The 25,565-nt window shown below is 36.7% G+C and overlaps 1 long non-coding RNA gene and 1 pseudogene across 1 annotated transcript; one reads left to right on the top strand and one right to left on the bottom strand.

The window, feature by feature from the left end:
• The first annotated feature begins 712 nt into the window (after positions 1-712).
• On the top strand, positions 713-2,724 carry LOC143604653 (L-type lectin-domain containing receptor kinase IX.1 pseudogene; annotated as a pseudogene).
• Positions 2,725-12,050: 9,326 nt separating this feature from the next.
• On the bottom strand, positions 12,051-12,545 carry LOC143604654 (uncharacterized). Its single transcript, XR_013148338.1, has 2 exons — positions 12,411-12,545; positions 12,051-12,362 (listed from the first exon to the last, which is right to left on the bottom strand). It is a non-coding gene; the product is annotated as an uncharacterized LOC143604654 (long non-coding RNA).
• Between the last annotated feature and the right edge of the window lie 13,020 nt (positions 12,546-25,565).

Genomic DNA, 25,565 nt, shown 5'->3' with positions numbered 1-25,565 from the left:
TTACTTGCAAAACAATCCAAAGAAAAAGATCAATTCAACTAGTTAGGGTTCTTGAACAATAAACAAAGTTTAAAGATGATTACTTAGGGTTATATGGCTGAGTTTGTGGATGTATTTGATGCCTAGCAGCTGCACAAGAGTCTCCTTGGTGTTCTTCTTCCTCTCCAGCCGTCACAACAGCCGCCATTTAGCTTTTTTTTCTTTCTTTCCCTTGCTGCAGTTCCAATCGGAACTAGTGAAGAAGTTAGGGTTCTTTTATTTTCGGGATTAGGGCTGGATAATGGCTGAGAATTAAATTAATTAACTTAATATAATATCATGCAAGGCTTCTAACTTGTGGGCTTGGGTTGGGCCTTGAGTTGTAGCTTTAAAACTTGACCAACAAGGCCTCTAGAATCTTCCAAATTAACTCTTTTTTCACCATCTTTCATAAACCTACAATTAACATTTAAACTTTGTAAATTATTGCACTTAACCCCCAATACTTTCATAAAATAAACAATTAAGCACAAAAACCATGATAAAATCATAAGGAAAGTAAGTATGTTTTACTACACATCAAAGGTTCATCAATTTTGCATGTCTTGGATTTTACCTTTTGGAACCTTGTTCATAGACGGCTAATTATATTCCTTTGTAATATTATACTTGCCAACTGCGGCCAAGATTATATAAGTGACTAAACTTATTTATCTAGCAATTTGCAGCATTAATGGAGTCATCAAGGACCCATTTCAACACTTTCGTTCTTTTTCTTTTGAAACCTATTGTAGATTCACTCTCCTTCAATTTGACCAACATCGGGGGGAAATAATCACTGAAGGTGACGGAGGGTACATCTCCAATGGTGGCATCCAGGTGACCCCAGATGTGATTAGTTCCAATCGAAGCGGGAGATCTGGACGGGCAACATTCACCAAAACATTCCATCTTTGGGACAACAGAACCGGTGAGCTAGCAAGCTTCAGTACCAGTTTCACATTTGTAATTGATTTAGGCAGGGTTACACCGTATGGTGACGGCCTCACATTCTTTCTAGCTCAGGATAATTCTGTGCTCACCAGGCGCCGAGCCATGGGGCTTCTAGTCAACTACACAACCAATACATTCAGAAGCCCATTTGTTGCGGTTGAGTTTGATACTTTTTGTAATGACTTTGATTCATATATCTCTCCAAATATAACAATCGGTGATCATGTTGGTATTAATATTAATTCTCTGGTTTCTGTTCGATATCAGAAATGGTTAAGCAATGTAACCGGTGGGGGCGTGTGTCAAGCTTGGATTGCATATGATTCAGTGTCAAGAAATCTTAGTGTTTCATTCACTGGTTATCGAAATTATATGGTCGTACGACAAGGACTTGTTTACATGGTTGATCTCAGGAATGAGTTGCCCGAATAGGTTATCTTCGGGTTTTCTGCAGCCCCTGGAGCAAACTTCCAGAAACATAACGTGAGATCTTGGGCTTTCAATAGTTCGAATTTGCATCAGAACCAAAGTCCTAATATAGTGAATGGCGGAAACAGCAACGTGAGATTAATAGCTGGAATATCGGTTGTTGTTACCTGCTTCTTGCTTGTGCTCGCATTTGTTTGGTGGATGAGGAAGAAGAAGACGAAGAAGAAGAATAAGAAGAGGCAGAGCAAAGAAGATGGGCATGAGGATCTTACATTGGATGAAGAGATGAACTATGAATTCGAAATGTGCATTGGGGCAAAAAGATTCTCTTACGACGAATTAGCTCATTCGACTAGCGAGTTTGCAGAGAAAGAGAAGCTTGGAGAGGGAGGATTTGGTAGTGTTTACAAAGGGTTTTTAAATTATTCGAGCACATATGTTGCGGTCAAAAGGGTGTCAAAGAGTTCAAAACAAGGGATTAAGGAATATGCATCAGAAGTTAGGATCATTAGTCGATTGAGACACAGAAACCTGGTGCAACTCATCGGTTGGTGCCACGAAAAATGAGAACTCCTTCTTGTTTACGAATATATGGAAAACGGAAGCTTAGATTCACATATTTTCCATGCAAAGAGCCTACTGACTTGGGGCAAAAGGTACAAAATCGCCCAAGGTCTGGCTTCGGCTTTGATGTATCTACATGAAGAATGGGAGCAATGTGTTTTGCATAGAGATATCAAATCTAGTAATGTGATGCTAGATTCAAATTTCAATGCGAAGCTTGGTAATTTCGGGTTAGCTAAGCTGGTTGACCACGAGAAAGGCTGGCAGACAACGACGTTAGCCAGAACCATGGGGTACATGGCTCTTGAATTTGTAGTGACTGGGAAGGCCAGCAAGGAATCAGATGTTTATAGCTTTGGAGTTGTTGCCATGGAAATAGCATGTGGACGAAAAAGTATTGAGTTCAACGCCGAAGAAAATAAAATACAGTTACTAGAATGGGTTTGGGAGCTTTATGGGACCGGGACTCTTTTAGATGTTGCCGACCCACGTCTAGAGTTCAATTTCGAGGAAGAAGAAATCAAGTGTTTGATGACAACTGGGTTATGGTGTGTGCATCCTGATCCAAAATTTCGCCCATCAATGAGACAAGTGATTCAAGTATTAAACCTTGAAGCTTCAATGCCCATACTCCCTTCAAAGATGCCAAGGGCATCTTACTTGACACCTTCCATGTCTTCTTTATTTGATGTCACTTCAATCATCCATAACCAAGCATGAAAAAGCGTAGAAGATACAAATTCCTAAAAGCAAACAACGACAACAAACAGTTTCTTATTCTTCTTCTTTTTCTTCTTATCCTTTCGTATCACACTTGCACTCAGTATAGTTTTCAAATTATATTAGGGTTAAGCCTATTATGGTCAGCTTGTTCGAGTTAGATTTTATATTCTGTATATGTATGCTTGTATATTGTATTAAACAATTTATCACAATAAAATCTCTCTTTTTACCTTCACATGGTATAAGAGCTGTTGAAGTTCTATCTGTGTCGGATATTAACTCCAAAACCACATTTCGCCGACGTGTGCCAACTTTCGGCCACCATATACTCAAAACATATCAGCTTTCTATATATTAACGGCACACTTATCTGATCCAAGCATCACCTCCCACATAAATAAATATTCAAAACTGACCCAACGCCCCTACCACCCGACTATAGCTAGCTCCATTGCTACACCATGTGCCTGTGCTATAGTTTTTCACTTTTTATAGTTCTCGTTTCATTTTAGTGCGTGTAACTAGAAAACCGCTAAAGTTGTTTTTAGTGCATTATTTTGAACTAAACTACCATTACCGCCATAACCATAGTTCTTTTTAATTAGTTACTAGCTAGATATCCTCTCTTCATATTTAGAAGGCGTATAGTTGATGTAACACCTGGTATATCAGTACACACGTATACGGTGTCACTACGTGAAAATTGACCTTCGGCCACACGAAAAAAGTGTGGTCGTAGGCCTTTAGCCACACACATTTGGTTCAGGACATATGTGGCCAAAGGTCGTGACACCGTGGGTATGATATGGCCACACAGAATTTTTAGTGGCCTTATGTGGTAATAAGTGTGGCTAAAGGGTACAGGCATTAGTTGCTGGCCATCAAGAAGACTCTCCAATAAGTGTGGCTAAATGGTAGAAAATGGCCGCATGTAAATTTACTAAGAGTGACCATTACATCTATATAGCCACATGAATTTATGTTTCAGCCACAAGAATTTTATATTAATGTGGCCAACAAGGTTGTGTTAAGCTTACATTGTGACCTATACCGTGTGAATATAGCAAAGAAATGGCCACTTAAATTTAATAATAGGGTGGCTAATTATATGATATAGACACTAGCTATTACATTAAAAGTGGCTAAATATGTTTACTTGTCACTCAAAACTCCTTTGTAGATTATAGTGTGGCCATTATCTTACCGTTTGTCACACAAAAATGTTTTTCCTAATATAAGGTGTGGCTATTGTAAAACTTTTCATCACACAGAGTGAAGTACTGTGTGGCAAATAATATCTTATAGACACTGGAGGTTATTGTAAATGTGGCTAAAAATGTGAACTTGCTAGTCAAAAACTCTTTTGTAGTTTGTGGTGTGGCCATTGTCTTACCGTTTGTCACACATATTGGTTTTCCTAATTTAAAGAGTGGCTATTGTCAAACTTTTTGTCACACATAGTGAGCTATTGTGTAGCTAAAAATATCATATAGACACTGGAGGCTGTTGTCAATGTGTCTAAAAATGTAAACTTGCTAGTCAAAAACTCTTTTGTAGTTTGTGATGTGGCCATTGTCTTACCGTTTGTCACACATAATGCTTTTCCTAATTTTAAGTGTAGCTATTGTCAAACTTTTCGTCACACATAGTGAGGTACTGTGTGACTAAAAATATCATATAGAAACTGGAGGGTGTTGTCAATGTGGCTGAAAATGTGAACTTGCTAGTCAAAAACTCTTTTGTAGTTTGTGGTGTGGCCATTGTCTTACCGTTTGTCACACATAAAACATTTTCTAATTTAAAGTGTGGCTATTGTCAAACTTTTCATCACACATAGTGAGGTACTGTGTGGCTAATAATATCATATAGACACTGGAGGTTGTTGTCAATGTGGCTAAAAATGTGAAGTTGCCACTCAAACGCTCTTTTGTAGTTTGTGTTTGTGGTGTGGCCATTGTCTTTACCGTTTGTCACACATAATGTTTTTGTAATATAAAGTGTGGCTATTATCATACTTTTCGTCGCACAAAAATGTTTATGTTGTGCCTAATGGTCATTTATAGACTCTAATTTTTGTAATTTCAGGTGTGGCTATTGTCTTACTTTTGGCCACACCTATTTAATGTATTCTATGTGGCCAAATTGTGTATAATTAGGCAATATAAAATTATTTTTATTTTTTGTGAAGTAATATAAAACAGTTATAAGCAATAAAACAAAATTATTACATTAGCAATAATATTCACTTAAGCAAATGTATATGCAAAATATCTTACAAAATACAAAAATAACGACTACCTATATACTAGCTAAGGCGTCGGTTTTCTTGGCATTGCTCCTTGTCTTCTGTTTGGTCACCCGGTCTATCGTTGTGTACTTTGCCTTTTCCTTCTTGCCAGCTCTGTCTGGTTCTTTTGAGGACGGGAGTGGTGGTAGCTGGAACAACAGAATATGAAAAAAAATATGTATAATTAATGTCGTATTTTGTAATTGAATAGAACAAAATAGTATGCATACATACCGAACGTTCGTTTAACTGTTCGTGAACCTTTCGGCGGGAAGTTCGTTTATGTTCATTTATCTTTGTTCAATTACGTTAGTTTAGATTATAAACAAACGAACATAAACGAACACAAGTGTTCATTTTTTAAACTAAATGAAAAAGAACTTAGATATTTGTTCGGTTAAGTTAAAAGGGAACAAACCTCCTGGTCACATACGATTAGGTGTTCTGGCCAAGCAGCAAAAGTACCAATTGCGTTGCCAACAGTCGTAATTTCACCTGCCTCACATGGAATAATTGCTTGTTCCTTTATGGCTCCATCAATACTAACTTTTTAGCAACCCTCCGGGATTGCTTTTCCATGCAACTGTTGTGGAACCGGTGACCAATAAACTTTACCATTTGTCACCTTGTTACGCTTGTTATGCACACACAAACGACACTCATACACCTATAAACCAGCATGTGAAATTAAGATGGCTTAGTTGAAGTCAATATATAAGTATATACCCATGTTGGTGAAAATTAACAATGTTTCTCGCAGTACATACCTTTATTTCAGCAGGTTGGGAAGCTTCATCCGTAGATACATCAACTTTTCTTTTACGGCTTCTCCGTTTTACCTAAAAACCATTCAATGAATCAATCAAAAATTAAAGGAAAAACTAAAATTGCCAAATACTTACTAATTGTTTTTTCGAGCCGTTACTATCCGGAGTGTGGTGTAGTTGTGTTGATGCTTGATCAACATTGTTCTCTACAGGCTTCATTGGTAATATAACATAAATTGGAATTGTTAGGACTTATTAGGTTATAAAATATAAAAACTAAAACTGCCAAATACTTACTGATGTCGCGCTATGGGGATCGACTACCGTTTGGTCAACACTTTTTTCCACAGACTTGGCCTGCAATTCGGTAAATAGAAAATGAGCACACTCACATTGGAAACGAATTATAAAAAGTACTGAAATTGTCAAATACATACTGATGTCGCGATATGGGGAGCGGGTACCGTTTGGTCAACACTTTTTTCCACATACTTGGCCTGCAATTCGGTAATAGAAAATGAGCACACTCACATTGGAAACGAATTATAAAAAGTACTGAAATTGTCAAATACTTACTGATGTCGCGATATGGGGAGCGGGTACCGTTTCAACAACTATTTTATCCGCGGACTTGGGCTACAATTAACTTATGCAAAATCAGCACACTCACATGGAAAGTTAATTATTAAAACAAATCAATCAAATTGTCAAATGGTTACCTAAGAAGTGGATTCTTGTTACACAGCCTCACCTGAGGTTAAGATGTTTCCCACAGAACTGGCCTACAAATCAATTTATTAGGTTATGGAAAATGAAAAATCACATGGAAAGTTGTAAAAAACAAAGAAACTGTCAGATACTTACTGGTCCTGGCATTTTATTTTGCGCCACAGCACTAGTACTTTGGTTAGAACCAACCTGGTTGGGAACAGGATTTACCTACGAATTGTGACAAAAACAGTGCCAATTATGTATGTCGAATGCATTAATTAATATGTAGCATACGTCACTTACATGACTTGCCGACATTTCCGGCAACAATCCTTCGAGATGTCTGAACCTGGCCTCAAATGCTAACCGTTCCTTCTCACGGCTTGCTAGAATAGCATTTGTGGATTCAAGTAGAGACGTCAACCTGTTCACCACTACATCTCTCTGCACCGCCTCATACTCAAGTTGGGCAATCCGTTGCTTAAACGAGCCTTTTACCCGACTCACACCTCAATATTTACCTGTTGTCAATCCGTACCCTATCCCTTTTAAAAACCCACCTTTCTCTTTGCCAAGCACTAAGGTGACGGCATATGTGCACGGTTCAAGTGCCAGGGCTCCGGAGGCGATCTGCTCCTCATGCTGAACCTACAAGAAAACAAAATATTCTATTACACTTGTAACACGCTTATGTATCCACATAAAGTGTTGAGACAAGTTATACAGACTCAAGTTTTTTTGACACCAATATAAGGCAATGAATTGACTTTAACATGATTTAAAAAGTTTAATACTAAAACATACTAATTTGGTTGCCACGCCTTCGACAACAACATTCTTGTATGCACCATCTTTGTCCTCCCTTCCTTTCATCCATATTAATGCACGGACGGGGATCTCATCTGGTCCAATCTCCTTCTTTTTAACCTTGTAAAATATTCAAGAGAAAGCAGCTGACGGTCATGCGTTAGACACATAACCAACAAATCATTGAACTAGAGAGAAAGCAGCTGACGGTGATTACCAGTTTCTCTCGAAGGTAGGTATAACCCCCTCGTCCCATGTGATGATCAAAAATATTCTTTGCTCGAGCTCCCTTTGATGAAGCCAATTTTTTCTTCAACCACACATTATAATCATTTCATTATATTTAAACAAAAAACGTAAACCATATATAGTCGATCAATCTACGTTTGCAGAGTAGAGGATTTATACCTGAAACTGCTCTGATTGTGTGTACTCAACGAAGTGATCCCAGTCTTCTTGCCTGATCATAGTCCTATATCCCTTGGGTATCGCCTTCAGCTTCAGAGGTTTACCGATGTTCGGCATAATGTATTTGGCATACATTTTTCTTCTGAAATCCCAAAGAAGGTGTCCGAGCCGATTCATCACAGAAGGCCTGCGACAAGCCTCAATCTCAAAATATTTCTGCATAATATAATACAGTAAAGGTAAATTACATCTCAAGATATAAAATGCACAAATAGAAATAAAGAATAACCATTATTTGTTCCCACAGTTTATCTCTAAGCTCCTTAGTGACCTTCCTCCAACTTAAATGTCTCAAGCCAACTATTTCCCTTACAACATACCCTAAAAGACTTGCAAACTTTGATCTGTTTTGGCCAGTGAACCTACCCAGATTATCAAACTCCACTGCCAGTTTGACACCACCAGAGTTTGCATATTGGGTACGCAGCTTAGGTAACCTTGTCAACTCCCTTGTAGGTTTTTTCGTAGTAGGAAAACTGTTGAGGGGTTCGATAGCCTCCAAACTGTTGAGGGGTTCGATAACCATCGTCCCTATATCATCTTCTGGTTGACCGTCGTCGTCGTTGGCTTCCTCGCTGTAGTAGCCTTCAGTGTCGTCTGATTGAGCGTCGTCATCGTCGTTGGCTTCCTCATCGGAGTATAAAGCATGTTCTTCTTCGATTGTTTTTTTAATAATTTGGCTGATTTGTGGAGTGGAAAATTTTTAATAATTTGGAGTGTAACTTGATTTTTGGAGTGTTAAATGTAATTTGGAGTTTTTGAATATTTAGAGCCAATAGTTTGGAGCTTTTTGAGTTTTACATCCCTTTTATTTAAGAACCAATAGATTATTGGCATAGTTTTTACGGCAGAGAACCTGTGGCTGAAAATAGGCACTTTGACAGAAGATGGTTGGATAAGTGTGTATTGCGTATTAGGATATTTAAATATGTTTACGTACATTGGCATGTTACAAGCGTAATAGTATTTTTTAACAAAGTGTTTTTTGTTTTATTTTTAGATTTAACCATAATTACCATTCATTAAAAGTTTCATACAAAATGCACCATTACAATACATTCCATGAAACAAAAATAAGAGTGAATAACAAAATAGATGATACAAGAAACTATAAAATTAAAGCATTCAAAAGCTAATTAACCAACCAACATTCAACACAATAAACTAAAAAGTGTATCAATACAACCATACATATACAAATAACCAACCAAATCACAAATGTTCCAAACACGTCACCAAATATTTCCCAAATGTTCCAAACATCACCAAATCACTAATCAACTTTTGAAACTAACAAAGTAGCTTCATTGAAGTCATATTCAAATTTGCACTTATCACCAATCTGTATTTCATTTTCCACCTTGAAATTTTTCCATTTTGATAACCGATATCTGAATTTCAGGTCCGACAGTTCACCGTGAAGTCTCATTTTTTGTACGACCTTCGGGATTGACCAAAGTGATTGGCATTCCATCATAGGCATCAATCTTGGTGGCAATGTGACGCGGAAGACGCTGTGAAAAGCAAATTTCAAATATACTTGTAAATAAAAAAGAAATTTAAAAATTCAATTTACCAATTTCTTGGTGACGTTCATGTGGAAGACGATTTTAGAGTCATCATTTTGCTCATCAAGATGAATTGGGTTTCGGGAGGAACTATCTTGATTGCTTGATTGATAGTTGAGAAACAGCTGATTTGGACTAGGAAGGATATATTCTATGCCATCTTCATGAAAGACATTAATATGAAATGTCTTATCTGATATGATTTCAAACACAACAAACGAGCCACCTTTCAAGTTGGTTTGTTTAAAAACCTCATTCCATCCATCCTCTAGCCTACAACCCATTCCATCCCTAAGACATGAAACTTTAAACATATATCTATCTGGAGCAATAAGCTCGAAAAGCGAATTCATGTAATTGTCACCAAATTCTTGAATCACGTACCACTCAGGGAAATCCTATTAAACATGTTAATTAAAGGACATTTGAATTTGGAAACAATCATTAAAAACAAAAATTAAAACTTACCAAGTAATGGACGTGTCGGTTTCTGACTGGAATACATATCATAGTACCGGATTGATCATTTACGTTTCTTTTGAAAGTAAACATATTCAACATAGATCTTGGTTTAATCTCAAAAACAACATATGTTCCAGCTTCTATACAACATTCTCTATTTAATTCAGTCCAACCGGTTCCAAAATAAAAGTCATCAAGTACTTTGATTATAACAACAGAAAACGTTCTACCACTTTGATCGTAAATCAAACAACAGCCGGTATTCGATTTCATGTCAGCAAACATTGGTTGAACAGCTTTAGGAATGAGCTATAAGTAACATAAAAAATGTTCTTAGAATGTATATGTTAAAAAACTGTAAAATGTTTCATAAAAAAAATTAACCATATAACAATATTAACATACCATCCTACTCATGGAATCGTTGTCGATATCTACCAGGAACTTAACTCCATTATTGAGACGTGGCGTTTTTATGTTCTTACCAGGATAAGCGATGTCTACGAATTACAGTAAAGCGAAGTAGAAGTCGATTTAGGGTTTTGAAGTTAGAAGGGTTTTGAATTTTGGTATTATTTATTTCTACACATTTAATTATTTATATATTTTGGTTTTTTGTTTTATAACTTTTTAAAAATAGTATAAAAACATTTACTTTTAGTTTTTTTTTACTAACATTCCGGTATTAAATTTCGTTAAAAGAGGAGTTCGTTTAATAAATCGTATTTTTTAAATAAATTAAAAATTTTATCCATTATTGAAGTATTATCTTAACCGTTAGTAAGATTTTCTGGATAAGATTTACAACTTCGTAATAGAGAGGCTCATAACATTCTAGTGTTATCATTTCAGATATGCAGTTTTGTATCATTATCATCTTCTAGGTTATCATCATCACCATATGTGTTATGATGATGATCAACATCATAAAGTTATCATCGTTATCATGTATTATAGTGGTTATCATCATCATAATCATCGATCACCATCACCATGAAACGGAATCATCATCAGACGTGCGGGTAATCAACGTGGTCATTGTATATGCTATCTTAGTCGGCGTTGATCATACGGGTAACATATATCTCGCTATCAGTGTCGTCATCATCGTCACACATCTCCATCATCATTAGCATCATCATCATCATCCGATTGCCATGTACGGGATGTAGTCAGCATCGTATGGGTTATCATAAACAAAACGCCCAATATTAGCGATCACTGTCAGCACCATCTTATGAATTGTTGTCGTCATCAAACGACATTATCAGTCGTACATGCTACCATCGGTATGACCATCGTATACGTTATCATGGTCGTCGTCGATCATACGGGTTACATGTCATTAAACATTGGTGTCACCATTATCATCAACATATGTGTGTGTATGCGCGCACGCCTGTGTGGCGTATTGTCATAAAGGTACATATAATTGGTCCTCATCTATATATGTGTGATCATCATCATAGACGTCATGCTCGTCGTACGAGCTACAGTCGCCATCGTCTGGGTTGGCGTAAGCAAACCGTATATATTGGTTAGCAGCATCAATATGATAACCACCACCAACCCAGGTAGTTATATTAGCATCGTCTCGTCATAATTGGGCCAATCATCATGGTCATCATACGGGATTGCACCGTATTGTCTCATGTATTACATATCCGCAATCATACTACACACCACCGCCCACATTCGCCGCAACGACCCCCAGCACCAACCACTAACCACACTCCACCACCACCCACCACACCACCACCACTAATATTATATATAAATATATATACATTTATTTATACCCATCCACCACCACGACCCACTACCCACCACCACCACCACCGACCTCCGCCACCACCACCCACTGCCCACCACCCACCATCACACATCCGCCACCATGAACCACCGCACCTCCGCCACCGTCCACCACCATCATGACCACCTGAACCCACCACCACCCACTAATATTATATATATATATATTGCTACTATACAATACTAACTGTACGATTAAAATTTAAAAGCACGCGCCTTCTTTTAAAAGGGTCAAATAACTACCCTCGTAAGTCACTCATCTACTTCTGGAACGTGGATAAGTAAGTCAAAATTCCTAAAAACCGTCAACGATTTGTTTCTACTGTGAAGCACAAGTACAAGCACGATAGGTCTCAGAACCCTAACTCATCTAATTCTTGAACGGAACCAAAATGAAGAACCCTAACTCATCTACTTCTGGAACGGAACCAAGGACGAAGCAAAAGCACGATAGGTCTCAGAATGAAGATGGAACATGTGTTACTTTATGATTTTTTTAGCGTTTTAGGTTTACTTAATCTTAAAATGTAAGCATTTGTTTGAATCTTCTTATGTATTAATACGTTTGATAAGCGTGTTGTTGTTGTTGTAATACATATCCTTGTTTTTTTAAATCTATGTATAATATTAAAGCATGTTATATGCGTATGATTAGCGTGTTATGGCTTTGGTATGAGAATTTATCATTGTGATTTTTTATAAGAGTTTTCTGTTTCCTTGTGATTCGTGTTGTTATCCCCTACCCCCGTGTTTTATTGTATGTATGTGATTCAGTTGTTGAAAAAACCAAGACTGATAAAAGGAAGACTAAAAAAGTTGCTCCGGTGGGGAAAACAAAACATGATGTGGAAGCAAACTCTGATTCAGACCTTGACACAAAAATCGACAGATTGTTGTCAAAGCGGAAACAGGTGGAACACAGCACCTCTGGCCCGGACTTTCAGCGTCCGAAAAAGAGAGCCATTAAAGAAAAAACAAGACTGATAAAAGGAAGACTAAAAAAGTTGCTCCGGTGGGGAAAACAAAACATGTTGTGCAAGCAGACTCTGATTCAGACCTTGACACAAAAATCGACAGGTTGTTGTCAAAGCAGAAACAGGTGGAACACAGCACCTCTGACCCGGACTTTCAGCGTCCGAAAAAGAGAGCCGTTAAAGAAAAGAAGCCAGCCGAGAGGGGACAACCTTTTGTTGAATATGTAGACAAAAAATTGATGAATAGGTGTGCACCTATTAATATTGTTGATGCAGTGAAGGCAATGACTATTGCCCAAAAAACTTGTGTAGAAGAAATGGGTTTCGGGTCAATGTTAAGACTTCAAGTAACCCAAACTCCAACAATTTTGGGATATTGGTTGCTCATGAACTATAATAACCGTTTAAATGAATTTAACATAAGGAGCGGTGTTATTAAGATAACACCACAAAAAGTACATGAAGTGTTGGGGATACCAATGGGTAAGATTCCTGTTTTAGGCAAGAGTAGACCAAGATTGGGGGAAGATTTACTACAGATTTGTTCAAATCTCAATTCCCGACAAATGCAAGAATAAGTATAATGCATGTGAAAGACAAACTAGCCGTGGATCAAAGAGTTGGTGAACTGTTTAAGATTAATTTCCTTGTGTTGGTCAACACCTGTATAGGATTTGTGACAAAATCAACAACAGTCAATCAACGATTCATCTCCGCAATTGATAAAACCTCCGATATACCAAATATGGACTGGTGCAGCTATGTTATTGAAAACTTGAAAACGACAAAGAAAGAATGGAGAGGTATCAACGTTTAATACAACGGTCCGATCACCTTCCTTGTGATGCTTTACACGCATGAATACCATAAAAAATATGGTCTATTTGGGACTCCCGTCACAACGCCTGCAGTCAACTACATAACAACAACTACTCTTAATAAGATGGAAAAATACTTGGACAATAATGGTCCCCCCTTAGAAGAAGATGCTACTGAGGTTGCTGCTGCTGTGACGTTTAGTGTTGACGAGAAAGGGATTGATGCGGCTGCTGCTGCTCCTGCTGCTGTGACCGTTAGTGCTGCCGGGAAGGGACTTGATGAGACTGCTGATGCTGCTGTTGCTGATACTGCTGCTGTGACAGTTAGTGCTGCCGGGAAGAGACTTGATGAGACTGCTGCTGCTGTGACGGTTAGTGCTGCTGGTAAGCCTGGAGTTGAAGAAAACACTGCAGCTGAGGAGAAACAAGAACATGGTATTAAACTTGTTATTTTCTTGTAAAAAACTCTCATATCTCTTATCTCTACATGCATTTTATGTAATACAACATTATATGTAATTAAAAAACAGATGTTCAAAGTGCATCTGAAACAGATAATGTCGATCAAACAGCTGAACAAGATTTGGATGATTATGTAAGCGATTATTCACCTTTAAGTTTGCAAATTCCTATCGTGCTTGTTGACTATTATTTAACTCTATTACAACTGGCTGGGATAAATTGAAAATGTTTTTGAATTAACCCAAACTATATTTTCTTTTTACAGTTTTGGAATAAGGCAATGGATAACAAGTTGAAGAAATTTGATAAAATTTGCTCCGAGATCAACGAGTTGGTCCGTCAAGGAAAGGATAGACATCCATCAAATGAGAGTATCTTTGCTAGATGTTGTGAATGGGAAAACATATTCACTAATAATGTGGTCCATAAAACACAAGATTCAGATGTTGGTGTTGGTGGTCCAGTGGCTGCTCTAAAAGGTATTTGGGTTAAATTAATTATTAGTATAAGTAAAACGCTCTTAAAACACTTATGTTGTTCTTTTAAACTTATTACATCTGTGTGATGCAGTTGATTCAGATGTTGGTGTTGATGGTCTAGTGGCTGCTCAGAAAGGTATATCATATATGTACCAGCTTAATTATAATCACAATTGAACATATTACATCTTTGGCTGTCGTAAAAAATGATGCAGGTGATGCATGTCAAGAAAACAATGTCTCGTGCACAGATATTGATGAAGTTGTTAATACAGTGGTTGCGTGGGCAAAAGAGGGTATGTAATTATAAATAAAAACCAAAAGGGGTTGAAGGTATTTACTTATAGTTACAATTATTTTCAGTCAAATTTAATGTGAGTTGTTTTATGTTTAACAGTTGACACCGGATTGTCAACAAGTGATAGCCTCATTACACTAAACTCTACATATCTTCTGAGAGAGGTTGATGTATCCGCTAGTGTCACAGAAGATGAAGAAATACTTTCAGAGTATGTATTTTTTTGTCTTGGAGACATTTGGGAGGAGGTCTACAAGTCCACTCACACAGAATCGTTCAAGGTGGTCTTTGAAAGCTTATATCCTGGCATTTATATAGCCGCCAATGCAATGGATGCATTCAGTGAAGTAATGAACTATGAAGAAAAGAAAAAATCTGTAGCATCACCGTTCAGATTCTGCGCTTCAAGAAATGTGCTGGTACAAATTAATCTATTTTGTTTGTACTATTAGAAAACGCTGAATAAACGCTTTAATCATCTGCACTTTAATTAATATACAGACAAGTGACCATTATTCTGAGTCAACGGGTTACACAGACAAAGAAATACTGGATGTGTTTTCAGACAACATGACAAGAGAAATGGCAAGGAGTGGAATTCTATCACTCAAGGAGGTTGCTATAGTGCTCGTGCCAATTCTACAACACGATCATTTCGTTATGGTTGCCTTCAATCTTCAAACAGGAGTGATAGACTTACTTGACAACAGTGCAAACCAAGAAATACCAGCTGATGCAAAGTTTAAAAGCTTAGAAGATAAATCAAAAGCAATTAGAGAGAATTTTGAAGAAAGATATGGAAAGACTCCTGATATACTGGTAAACATATATACCTTTAACCCAAAAAACATACATAATTGTTATAAAAATTGTCAAAATACTTAAATTGCTTTATATTTTGTGTAGAGAAACGTCTTTTGCATGTATCTTAAAACAATCAAACACCCCATTACTCAGCAAATCCAAGTAGCAACAATCAATAGATTGAAGATGACATGGAGAACAAAAAGTAATGGAATAGATTGTGATATTTTTGCTATGAGACACATGGAGAAATATGATGGGAAGAGACCATGGGGGTGTAATCTCCAAAATGAAGGCCCTTAACAACAAAGACAGTTAAAATGGTTGAGGTTAAAGTATTTGTGCAAAATCCTCCTCTAGGATATAAACCAACACAGAAATACTCTATTCAAGAAAGCACTGTTGTTCCATGAAAATGACAACACTCGTTTAACCGGAGAAGAGTTGATTGACGAACTTAAGAAATGGCAACAACAAATTTGAATGATTTCAAAAGTGACTGCTATGTACTTTAAGATACTTGTTATGATATGGACTTCTGTTATCAGTTTGTAATGCACTTTAAGATAATAGTTACATGTTGAATCAATGTTTTAACACAAACATAAAAATTTTATTATTACCAAAACACACATATAAACACACCATCACAAACATACAAATTTTATTACTACTAATCTCTGAGTGACACACATAAAAACACACAATGACACACCATCACATACTAATCTTTGAGTGACATAAGAAACTTCAACTTCAATTCCATTGAGCAATTCAGTTCAAGAATTGCCTTGCCCAAAAGTTTTAACTCGTCAAGCTCTCTCTGTCCTACATCAACCATAAACAAAACAGCAAGATCTCGGATACAACTAGCGGGCATCCGAGTAAGAACTTTTGTAATGAGATCCCTGGCATCCAAGCTGTTGCTAGTCTTTACAAATTCTTCAATAAGAGTTTCCCAACAAGCTTTATCTACCTCAATTTGAGCCTCAATTTGCCTTCTGAGGGCAGCCTTGTAGGATCTGGATGATGATGATGAGCAATCCATTATTAACTAAAAAAATAATTTAAAATTATGTAGGTATATGAGTTTCACAAATGTGGTGTAGGTATATATAACCAAAATGCTCACAGATGAATAGAAACTGTAATAAAAAAACAAAAGGGTGTCCCACGCTTGGGAAACGCACCAAATTGTCTCATGTGTTTTTGTTTAATCTAGAGATTACTTGCATTAATATCACCTGTCAGAATTAATTGATCACAATTATAAGTCACCTGTCAAAAATGCCGGGAAAAATATTATGGTAATGATAGCCTACATTAAAGTTAAGCTATATCTTACTAGATCTTACTATATCTTACTACAAATCAAACTTAACTACATTAAGTTTGGTTATTCAATCACACTAACAGTTTCAGAAAGATATACTCAAAATGAATTATTCTCAAGTTTGATTATTCAATCACACTAACAGTTTCAGAAAGATATACTCAAAATGAATTCTTCTGAGAAAACCTTGAAGGCCATAGTGAAAAAAACGATGAATTTTCAGAAAGAGAAAGACGACTCTTTGTTGAAGAAAGTCGAAGCGATTAAGGCTACACTCTCAGCCAAAAAAACAAACACCTTCCAATCCTGTAACCTCATGTTGTGGGAAAACGACATTGAGTTTCGAGCAATAGTTGCTGATTATCAGCAACAACAGTCTGAATGCTACGACTCAGTGTGTAAGACCCTCGTTGACACCATAACTACGGTGTCAACCAACATGAGTTTTAAGGAGATGGGGGGCGAAGACTGTGGACAAGGCGGAGTGATGGTGATGTTAGCTTTGCTGGTCTTGGTTTTTTTGTGATGTATTGTAATTAATGGTACTTTTTGTATGGCATCTTTTGATGAATGGTAAATATATATTATCTTAAAATGCTTTCTTAGCATGTTTTATGTATTGTAATTAAGGGTACTTTTTGTGACGCATCTTTTGATGAATGATAAATATGGATTAATGGTTCTCATCTTTCTTTGTTAAAAATGCGTGTAATCAATTAGGTTAAAATATGTAATATAATTGTTCAAAAGAGTCTGTTACGCTTGCAACCCGCTACTGTACAAAGACATATATAAATATCCTAAAACGGTTTTAAAAAGCATGTGTACAACAACTCCTTTCTAAACCCTCCTACATATATATACTTATATATCTAGTTTTGTTTTCAATAAAAACTCCTTTTTCACCATGGAAGAAATCTCATCGAGGACCACCACATCCAGTAACAGAAGCAATCGATCTCTGGTTTATTGTTTTTGTGGTCAATAAGCCATTCAAAGAACATCAAGCACCACCAAAAATACAGATCGGAGGTTCTACAATTGTGCATCTCAGGTTAGTGAAATTTCAAATAAAGTTGGAATTCATCTACAATTGTTGACCATAAACCCTATATTTTTTTTCAACTTAGGGCAAAAAATGTGATTTCTTTATATGGTCTGATTGTGTTTCGTCCACAAGATCTGATGTGTGCACAAGATACAGACATAATTCCTATCTTGATCAGGGCAAATAAGTCATTAGAGGATCAACTTGCAAGGAGTGTAGCTTCAAGGATTGAATCAGAATAAAAAGTGAAGATATTGTATTTTATTTGCTTCTTGTTGTTTTTAGGGCTTTTAATTAGTTTTGTAATTAAAAGCTAAGAAAGTTTGTTATGATTTTGGACCGGCTATTATGATGTATTTTTATATTTCTGAACGCATTTAAAGGCTTAATGAGTAGTTTAGTTTGAGTGTTTCCAAAATCACAGTGTATTTACTTCATTAAAAAGAGGTTATTATAATATTTCATTAAACAGAGGTTATTATCAAAAATCAATAAAAATATGTTCCCTCCTGAGTTTCGAACCCACGATATTTGCAATCTATGTTTAATCACAAGCGCCTCAACCGTTTGAGCTACACCCTGAGAACGTTATAGAACCTCTTTTAATATTTATATAACGAAATTTAGAAGTTTAAAATTTTCATTTTTACCCGCCAATTAATCGAGTTATCTTCTAGAAGACTCCCAAATCAATTAGCATTGACCAAATAAAATCTCACAATCTCACCAAAACCTAATAAATGATCTGGTAGTGTATTTATTGAACTCTCATCAATCTCAATCCTACCAAACAGCTTCATTAATCTCAGGTGAGTACCAAATATTTTTGCTTTTAGTCAGTTACATTTATTGGCGTTAATTAGTATATATATATATCGTTGATGACACAGTTAATAAAAAAATTCTTGGAAGATGGATAAGTTTTGGGTGTTAGTAGGCGACAGGTGCAGTAACGCATATAGAGATGGTGTTAAGGCATTTATACAATTTGCACTTCGTAATTGCCAGGAGACATCACCACCAATTTCTGTTTCATATCCATGTGTTCGGTGTTTGAACCACGTATCTCTTAGTGTAGACGAGGTAGAACATCAATTGTACAGGTTTGGAATTGATAAGAGTTATACTACTTGGATAAAACATGGAGAAGCCGACACCAACATTCCAATTAATTATGTTGATAATACTGGGTTTGCCTGCACCTGCATTCCAACTAATTATGAAAATAATACTGGGTTTGTTGACACCAACAATCCAACAGATGCCTGTGAAACTGTAGAAATGGTAAATGTTACAAAAGACAATTTCAAAGGCGACAAGAAGTATCAACAGTTTCTACAACTACTTGTTGACGCTAAGAAGCCCCTATATAAAGGATGTCTTGACTTCACCAAGTTGTCTGCATTAGTACAACTACTCAACTTGAAGAGCAAGCACGGGGTATCTCATAAGTTCGTTGATGAACTTCAGAAATTGTTGAAAAAGATGCTACCTGCAGATAACTAAATGGTAAATAATATTTATGAGGGTAAAAGGATGATGAAGGCAATGGGCTCAGGATACGAAAAGATACATGTATGTATCAATGACTGCATTATTTACTATAAGGATTACAAGAATTTGGAAGCATATCCAGTTTGTAACAAGTCAAGGTGGAAGGTGGATGAGAAGACTAACAAAACTTACATAAACACACCCGCTAAGGTACTGTGGTACTTTCCCATTATTCCACGATTCAAGCGCCTCTTTCAATCAAAGACAATAGCAGAGAATTTAACATGGCACGCCACGAGTACCAATAAACCCGGTGTTTTACGCCACCATCAGATTCACCAGCATGGAAAGCCATAGATGACAGGTACTCTGATACCATCGGAAGCGATCCAAGAAATCTTCGTCTAGGGAGATGCACTGATGGGGTCGACGTACATAGAGGCAACAGAAACCACAGTGTCTGGCCTGTTTTAGCAGTCATTTACAACCTTCCACCTTGGATGTGTATGAAAAGAAAATTCATCATGCTTTCCTTATTAATATCCGGAGTGCCAGGAAACAATATTGATGTGTTTTTACAGCCTTTAATTGACGATCTAGCATCTTTATTTGAGGTCGGGGAGCCAACATATGATGCATATAAACAAGAAATGTTTACACTACGTGCAGTTGTGTTATGGACGATTAATGATTACCCTGCTCTTGGTACACTATGTGGTTGCCCTTACAGTGGATTCAAAGGTTGTGTGGTGTGTCAGGGCGACACTCAGTGTGTTCAACTTTATTACACAAAGAAGCAGAGTTATGCTGCCCACAAAAGGTATTTATCACATGACCACCCTTTCAGAAAACAAACAAAGACGTTCAACGGAAAAGAAGAGATGAGAACCGCTAAAGAGACTATGATAGGGGAAGAGATATACGACGAGGTCAAAAACATTAACAATGAATGGGGAAAGGGATCTGAATCCCTAAGTGGGAGTAAGAGGAAAAGGGATAACACAACGCCGCACCAATATTGGAAGAAGTTCAACATATGGTACCAACGGCTCAGCTATTTGAAGTATTTACCTGTCCAACATTGTATTGATTTGATGCATGTTGAAAAGAATGTGGCAGAAAGTATTGTCGGGACGTTGCTGAACATTCCCGGTAGGACAAAAGATGGATTGGCAGCTAGAAAGGATTTGGAGTTTTTAGGGATTAAAAAGGGGTTGCAACCGAAAGCAAAAGGCAACAATACAGAACTGCCTGCAGCATGCTTCACATTATGAGCGCAAGAAAAAGACATGTTTCTTGAAACACTGTATAAACTGAAGGCTCCACTAGGGTATTGTTCTAACTTCTCTAGTTTGGTGAATCTTAAAGAAAGGAAGCTACAAGGCCTTAAATCACATGATTATCACATGCTTATGCAACAGTTTCTGCCCCTTGCAATACGGTCCATCATGCCAGAACCAATGAGAAATGCTATAATCAGGCTTTGTTTTTTTTCAAGTCAATTTGTAGCAAAGAAATCATTGTAGAAGAGCTTGATAAGATGCAGGAAGAGCAAATAGTTACAGTGTGCCTGCTAGAGAAGTACTTTCCGCCAACATTTTTTGATGTCATGGTTCACTTAACCGTGCACCTTGTTAGAGAGATAAAATTATGTGGGCCACCATGCTTTCATTGGATGTATCCCTTTGAAAGGTGTATGAAGGTTATCAAAGGGCATGTGCGAAACAAAACTTATCCAGAAGGGTGCATTGCTGAGGAGAACATTGCGGAAGAAACAATCGAGTTTCTGAGCGAATACCAAAAAAACATCAAGAGTACTATTGGTATTCCACATGATAAGCATGATGATAATGGGGAGACAATCCCTATCACAGGCGTTAAATCAGTTGAAGTTTCTCCTGATCTTTTCAAGAGAGCACATTTCTATGTGTTGCAGAATACGCCTGAAATAGCGCCGTTTATCGAGTAAGTATTACTAACATATATACTCTAAATTATATATATATATAGGGTGTAGTTACTGTACGCTAATGCCTTAACGTACGGTAGTTACGCGAGACGTTCAAAGGCAAAAAACAAAGCTAAAAACCTAAAACGCTAAGCAAACGCACCCAAAATTAATATATATATTTATGTATGTATATTTATATATATTAATTAGCAATATATTATACTCTTACTTGCAGACAACACAAGACCTCTTTGGAAAACCAAATGCCTGGTAAACGACAAGCATTGCTGGAGAAGGAGCATACTTTAAAGTTTGGTGACTAGTTACGCGACAAGGTAGATCAATTTATTAAGTCTTCTATAATTTTTAAAATTCTTTTATAGTTTCTGCAATGTAGGTGAAGAATCTAATCCTTGTAATGAAATTCAGGTTGAAAGAGAGCTAGCGGACTCCCTAGGTTCTGTATCGGAAACCGTAAAGTGGATTGCACACGGAGCACACCGCAACGTTTACAAATACAACTCGTACGACATCAACGGTTTTGAATTTCGTACAAAATCTCATGATGGTAGAGTTTACCAGAACAGCGGGGTTGGTGTAGAGGCGGATGACATGCACATCAAAAAAGACGTGGTGACGTATGGACAAAACTTTTATTTTTGGGTTTTGCAAGAGATATGGGTCCTAGATTATCATACTAACATAATCCGGTCTTCATGTGCCAATGGGTTGACCGTAAACATGTCAAACATGATATTCTTGGTTACACGTCGGTCGACCTAAAAAAATTTGGCCACAAGGATGATCCGTTTATATTGGCCTCGCAAGCACGCCAGGTGTTTTATGTTCAAGATCAGCAGGATAGAAAAAAGCATGTTGTCCTCATGACTCCACCCAAGAATTATAGGCATTCGTATGATGAAGTCAATGAGGAATTTAGTACGGTAACTTTCCCTCATGAGGGTAATACATTGCCACTTGTACAACCAAATCAACTGCTTCGTAATGAGTCCCCGGATGATTACTGGTGACCCGGGAAAAAGCCTACAACTATTCGTAATGGAGATTAACACCGATGTCGGGGTTGTCGACCCAGCAGTTGTGTTCGTTCGGCTAGTTAGATGTAAATAATGTTTAAATATAGTTGTGATACATGATATCTTCCTTCTTTACTTTGTACTTATTAATTCGAACTAAAGAAATATTGGTTGATTTTAATACTATTACTACTTATACGTACAGGCCGGTTTGTTGAATTCATTTCATCTTCTGGCTATTTTGGTCAATTGGTGTCAAATTCAAACATACATCATGTTACATCGATAAAAGTCACAATTGACCTGTAGTGTACCATAGTAAGATCAATAAAGTCATTACACTCATAACTGACTCGTGCTATATCAAATTTACATTAATACAAAGAAAGCCCAAAAATGCATCATTTCTCATCTGATGGTTTTGTTTCTTGCACAACCTCTATTTGGTTATGTTTCAACATACTTTTCAACAGCTAGTTTCCTGCAAAACATTATCAACTCTTTTTATAAAAAAAGACCATTATGACCTTCTTTTCACTAACCTGCATACCAAAATTGTACCCTCCAGACTTTGAATAAGCCTTTGAACAAATAAAATTCAGTTTTGAAAAACCGCTTCCAAACTCAATGCCATCACCAGTAACCTTAGATTTAAGATTTGGTGACGGCATTGAGTTTTGGAAAGGATTTTATCAAAATCTAACATCTTTGAGAAGTTTAAGATCTGTGGAAACCTTAGATATTTTCTGCTTGGCCAAGTTTGAATTCACATAACATATATAGAAGTGTAATAAATTTCAGTCACCAGTTTTCTTGCAGTCATTAAAATCTCTGTTGTTATATAGTTGGTTGTTGAGTGTATAACTGCATACTACCTGTCAAAATGGCTTTCACACGCTTTGGAAACGCACAGAAGCTAATTAATTTTGGAAATTAATTACATTTATACCTACTACCTGTCCAAAATCTTGGAAATATATTTATGTAATGATAGCCTACATTCAAGTTAATTAAAATAAAAAAACTAGTATATCACACGCTTTGTACGCTTTTAATACCTGTCAGGAAATCTTTGAAATATATTTATGTAATAATAGCCTACATTCAAGTTAATTAAAATAAAAAAAACTAGTTTATCTTACTAGATACGCTACAAATCAACTGAACTACAACAAATTACTGTCTCAACTACCAAAAATTAAATTTTAGGTCTATTTTGTTATTCACTCACACTAACATCTATTTTAAAGTTATTTATAAAAAATCAACATCAACTACACTTCAAAAACGCAACCAAAATATAATAATAACATTTACAGTTAATAATAACATTTACAATAATAACATTCACATAACATATTAATACCAAAATATAATAACATTTACAATAATAACATTTACATTAACATAGAAAACCAAATTACATAAAACTAACTCCTAGCATCCGATTCCATATCGGAATCTACATCGGATTTTGGAGTCCTGCCATCAGATTCCGTATCCGAATCTACATCCGGATTCTCTTATGGAGTATGAGAGGGCATGATCCTCTCGTACATGCCATCGGATGTGTAGGTGGAGTCCCTAAGCCTATGGAGGCGAAGGTTCACCTGAGAATGGAATGCCCCATAAACGGACACCGCCTTGAAGTCCTCCAAGTCGTTCAACTCGATGTACGCCACCTCGATTCCCGGCACTACCATTTCAATGCTGAAATAATCAGCAGTCGTGTACCCAAGCCACCTAACCATTCGGTTAAGTTGTTGGTACGTGAAGGTTTGAGGGTTGACATAGTCAATATACCTCACCCTTTGATTCCTCCGGACGGCGCCAGAAAAAAAGTGGAATCGAATGGTGAAAAATGTGGGGTCGTAGTAGATGGGGGCATGAGCACCCGGTGCACGTTCGAGCCATGTTGCAGCCATTATCGGAAAGAAAGGTGGATTGTGATTATGATTGTGGCTTCTGATTATGGATTGTGATTGTGATTGTGAATTATGATTGTGACTGGTACTTAAACACCATCGGAAACCGCCGGTACATCTCCCTGACAATTTGAAATTGGCGGCATAAGAAACTGTAAAGGCAATGATGACGTCGCCACTCGTCAAATCAACGTGTGGCCATTAATTACGATTGGACACGCTTAAAAATATTATAGTGTGACCATTTATCACTTATAGCCACACAGAATAAGTGTATCCGTGACAATAAAAAACTTAGAAAAAATAAAACTAATATATTATTTGGTCACACAACCTCATATAAGTGGCCATTAATTACATTTGGACACACTTAGAAATATTTAAGTGTGACAATTTCTCACTTATAGCCACACATAATAAGTGTATCCGTGACAATAAAAAACTTATAAAAAACAAAACTAAGATACTCTTTAGTCACACAACGTCATATAAGTGGCCATTAATTACATTTGGACACACTAAAATATCCTTTAAGTGTGACAATTTATAACTTATAGCCACACATAATAAGTGTATCCGTGACAATAAAAAACTTATAAAAAGCAAAACTAAGATACTCTTTGGTCACACAACCTCGTATAAGTGGCCATTAATTACATTTGGACACACTAAAAAAATATTTTATTGTGACCATTTATAACTTATAGCCACACATAATAAGTGTATCCGTGACAATAAAAAACTTATGAAAAATAAAAGTAAACTACTCTTTGGTCACACAACGTCGTGTAAGTGGCCATATATTTTAAACGTTTTAGCCACATTACTAATAAATACAATGGTTGTTCGTTATATTTCACCACTTTATTAAAAATGTGGTTAGAAAATGTGACATTAGGTCACACAACGTAATATAAGTGGCTATATCTTTTACCTTTTAGACACATCTCTTATCAATACAGTAGCCGTTTGTCAAATTTGGCCACACTATTCAAACATGTGGCTAGTTAAATGTCACAGTTTGTGGCTAATGCATGTGTTTTTGGTCACATGTATCAAAGATCAAACAAACTATGACTGTAGGTCATATTTCGCCACACGTTTTTATAATGTGGCTAGTTTTTGTCACAGTTTTTTTCAAAGTGTGGCGAAAAGTACCTGACTAGGTACAAAATGGTCAAATGAAGAATAATATGTGTGGCCAAAACATTCTGGAAGGTTTTCAAACATGGTCAAAGACCTTATAGCCACACATTTACCGAAGTGTGGCAAATCGCCCAGACCACATGTGTGGCGGAAGGTCGATATTCACGTAGTGTGTATATGAGTATTTGCGACTTAAATCCTAAGAATTGGATGATCCTTTATGACA

The sequence above is a fragment of the Bidens hawaiensis genome, unplaced genomic scaffold (genome assembly GCF_021521415.1).
Source record: "Bidens hawaiensis isolate Kalapana, Puna unplaced genomic scaffold, B.hawaiensis_p1.1 tig00066120_1, whole genome shotgun sequence".
NCBI lineage: Eukaryota > Viridiplantae > Streptophyta > Magnoliopsida > Asterales > Asteraceae > Bidens > Bidens hawaiensis.
This window is presented reverse-complemented; position numbering and strand designations above follow the sequence as displayed.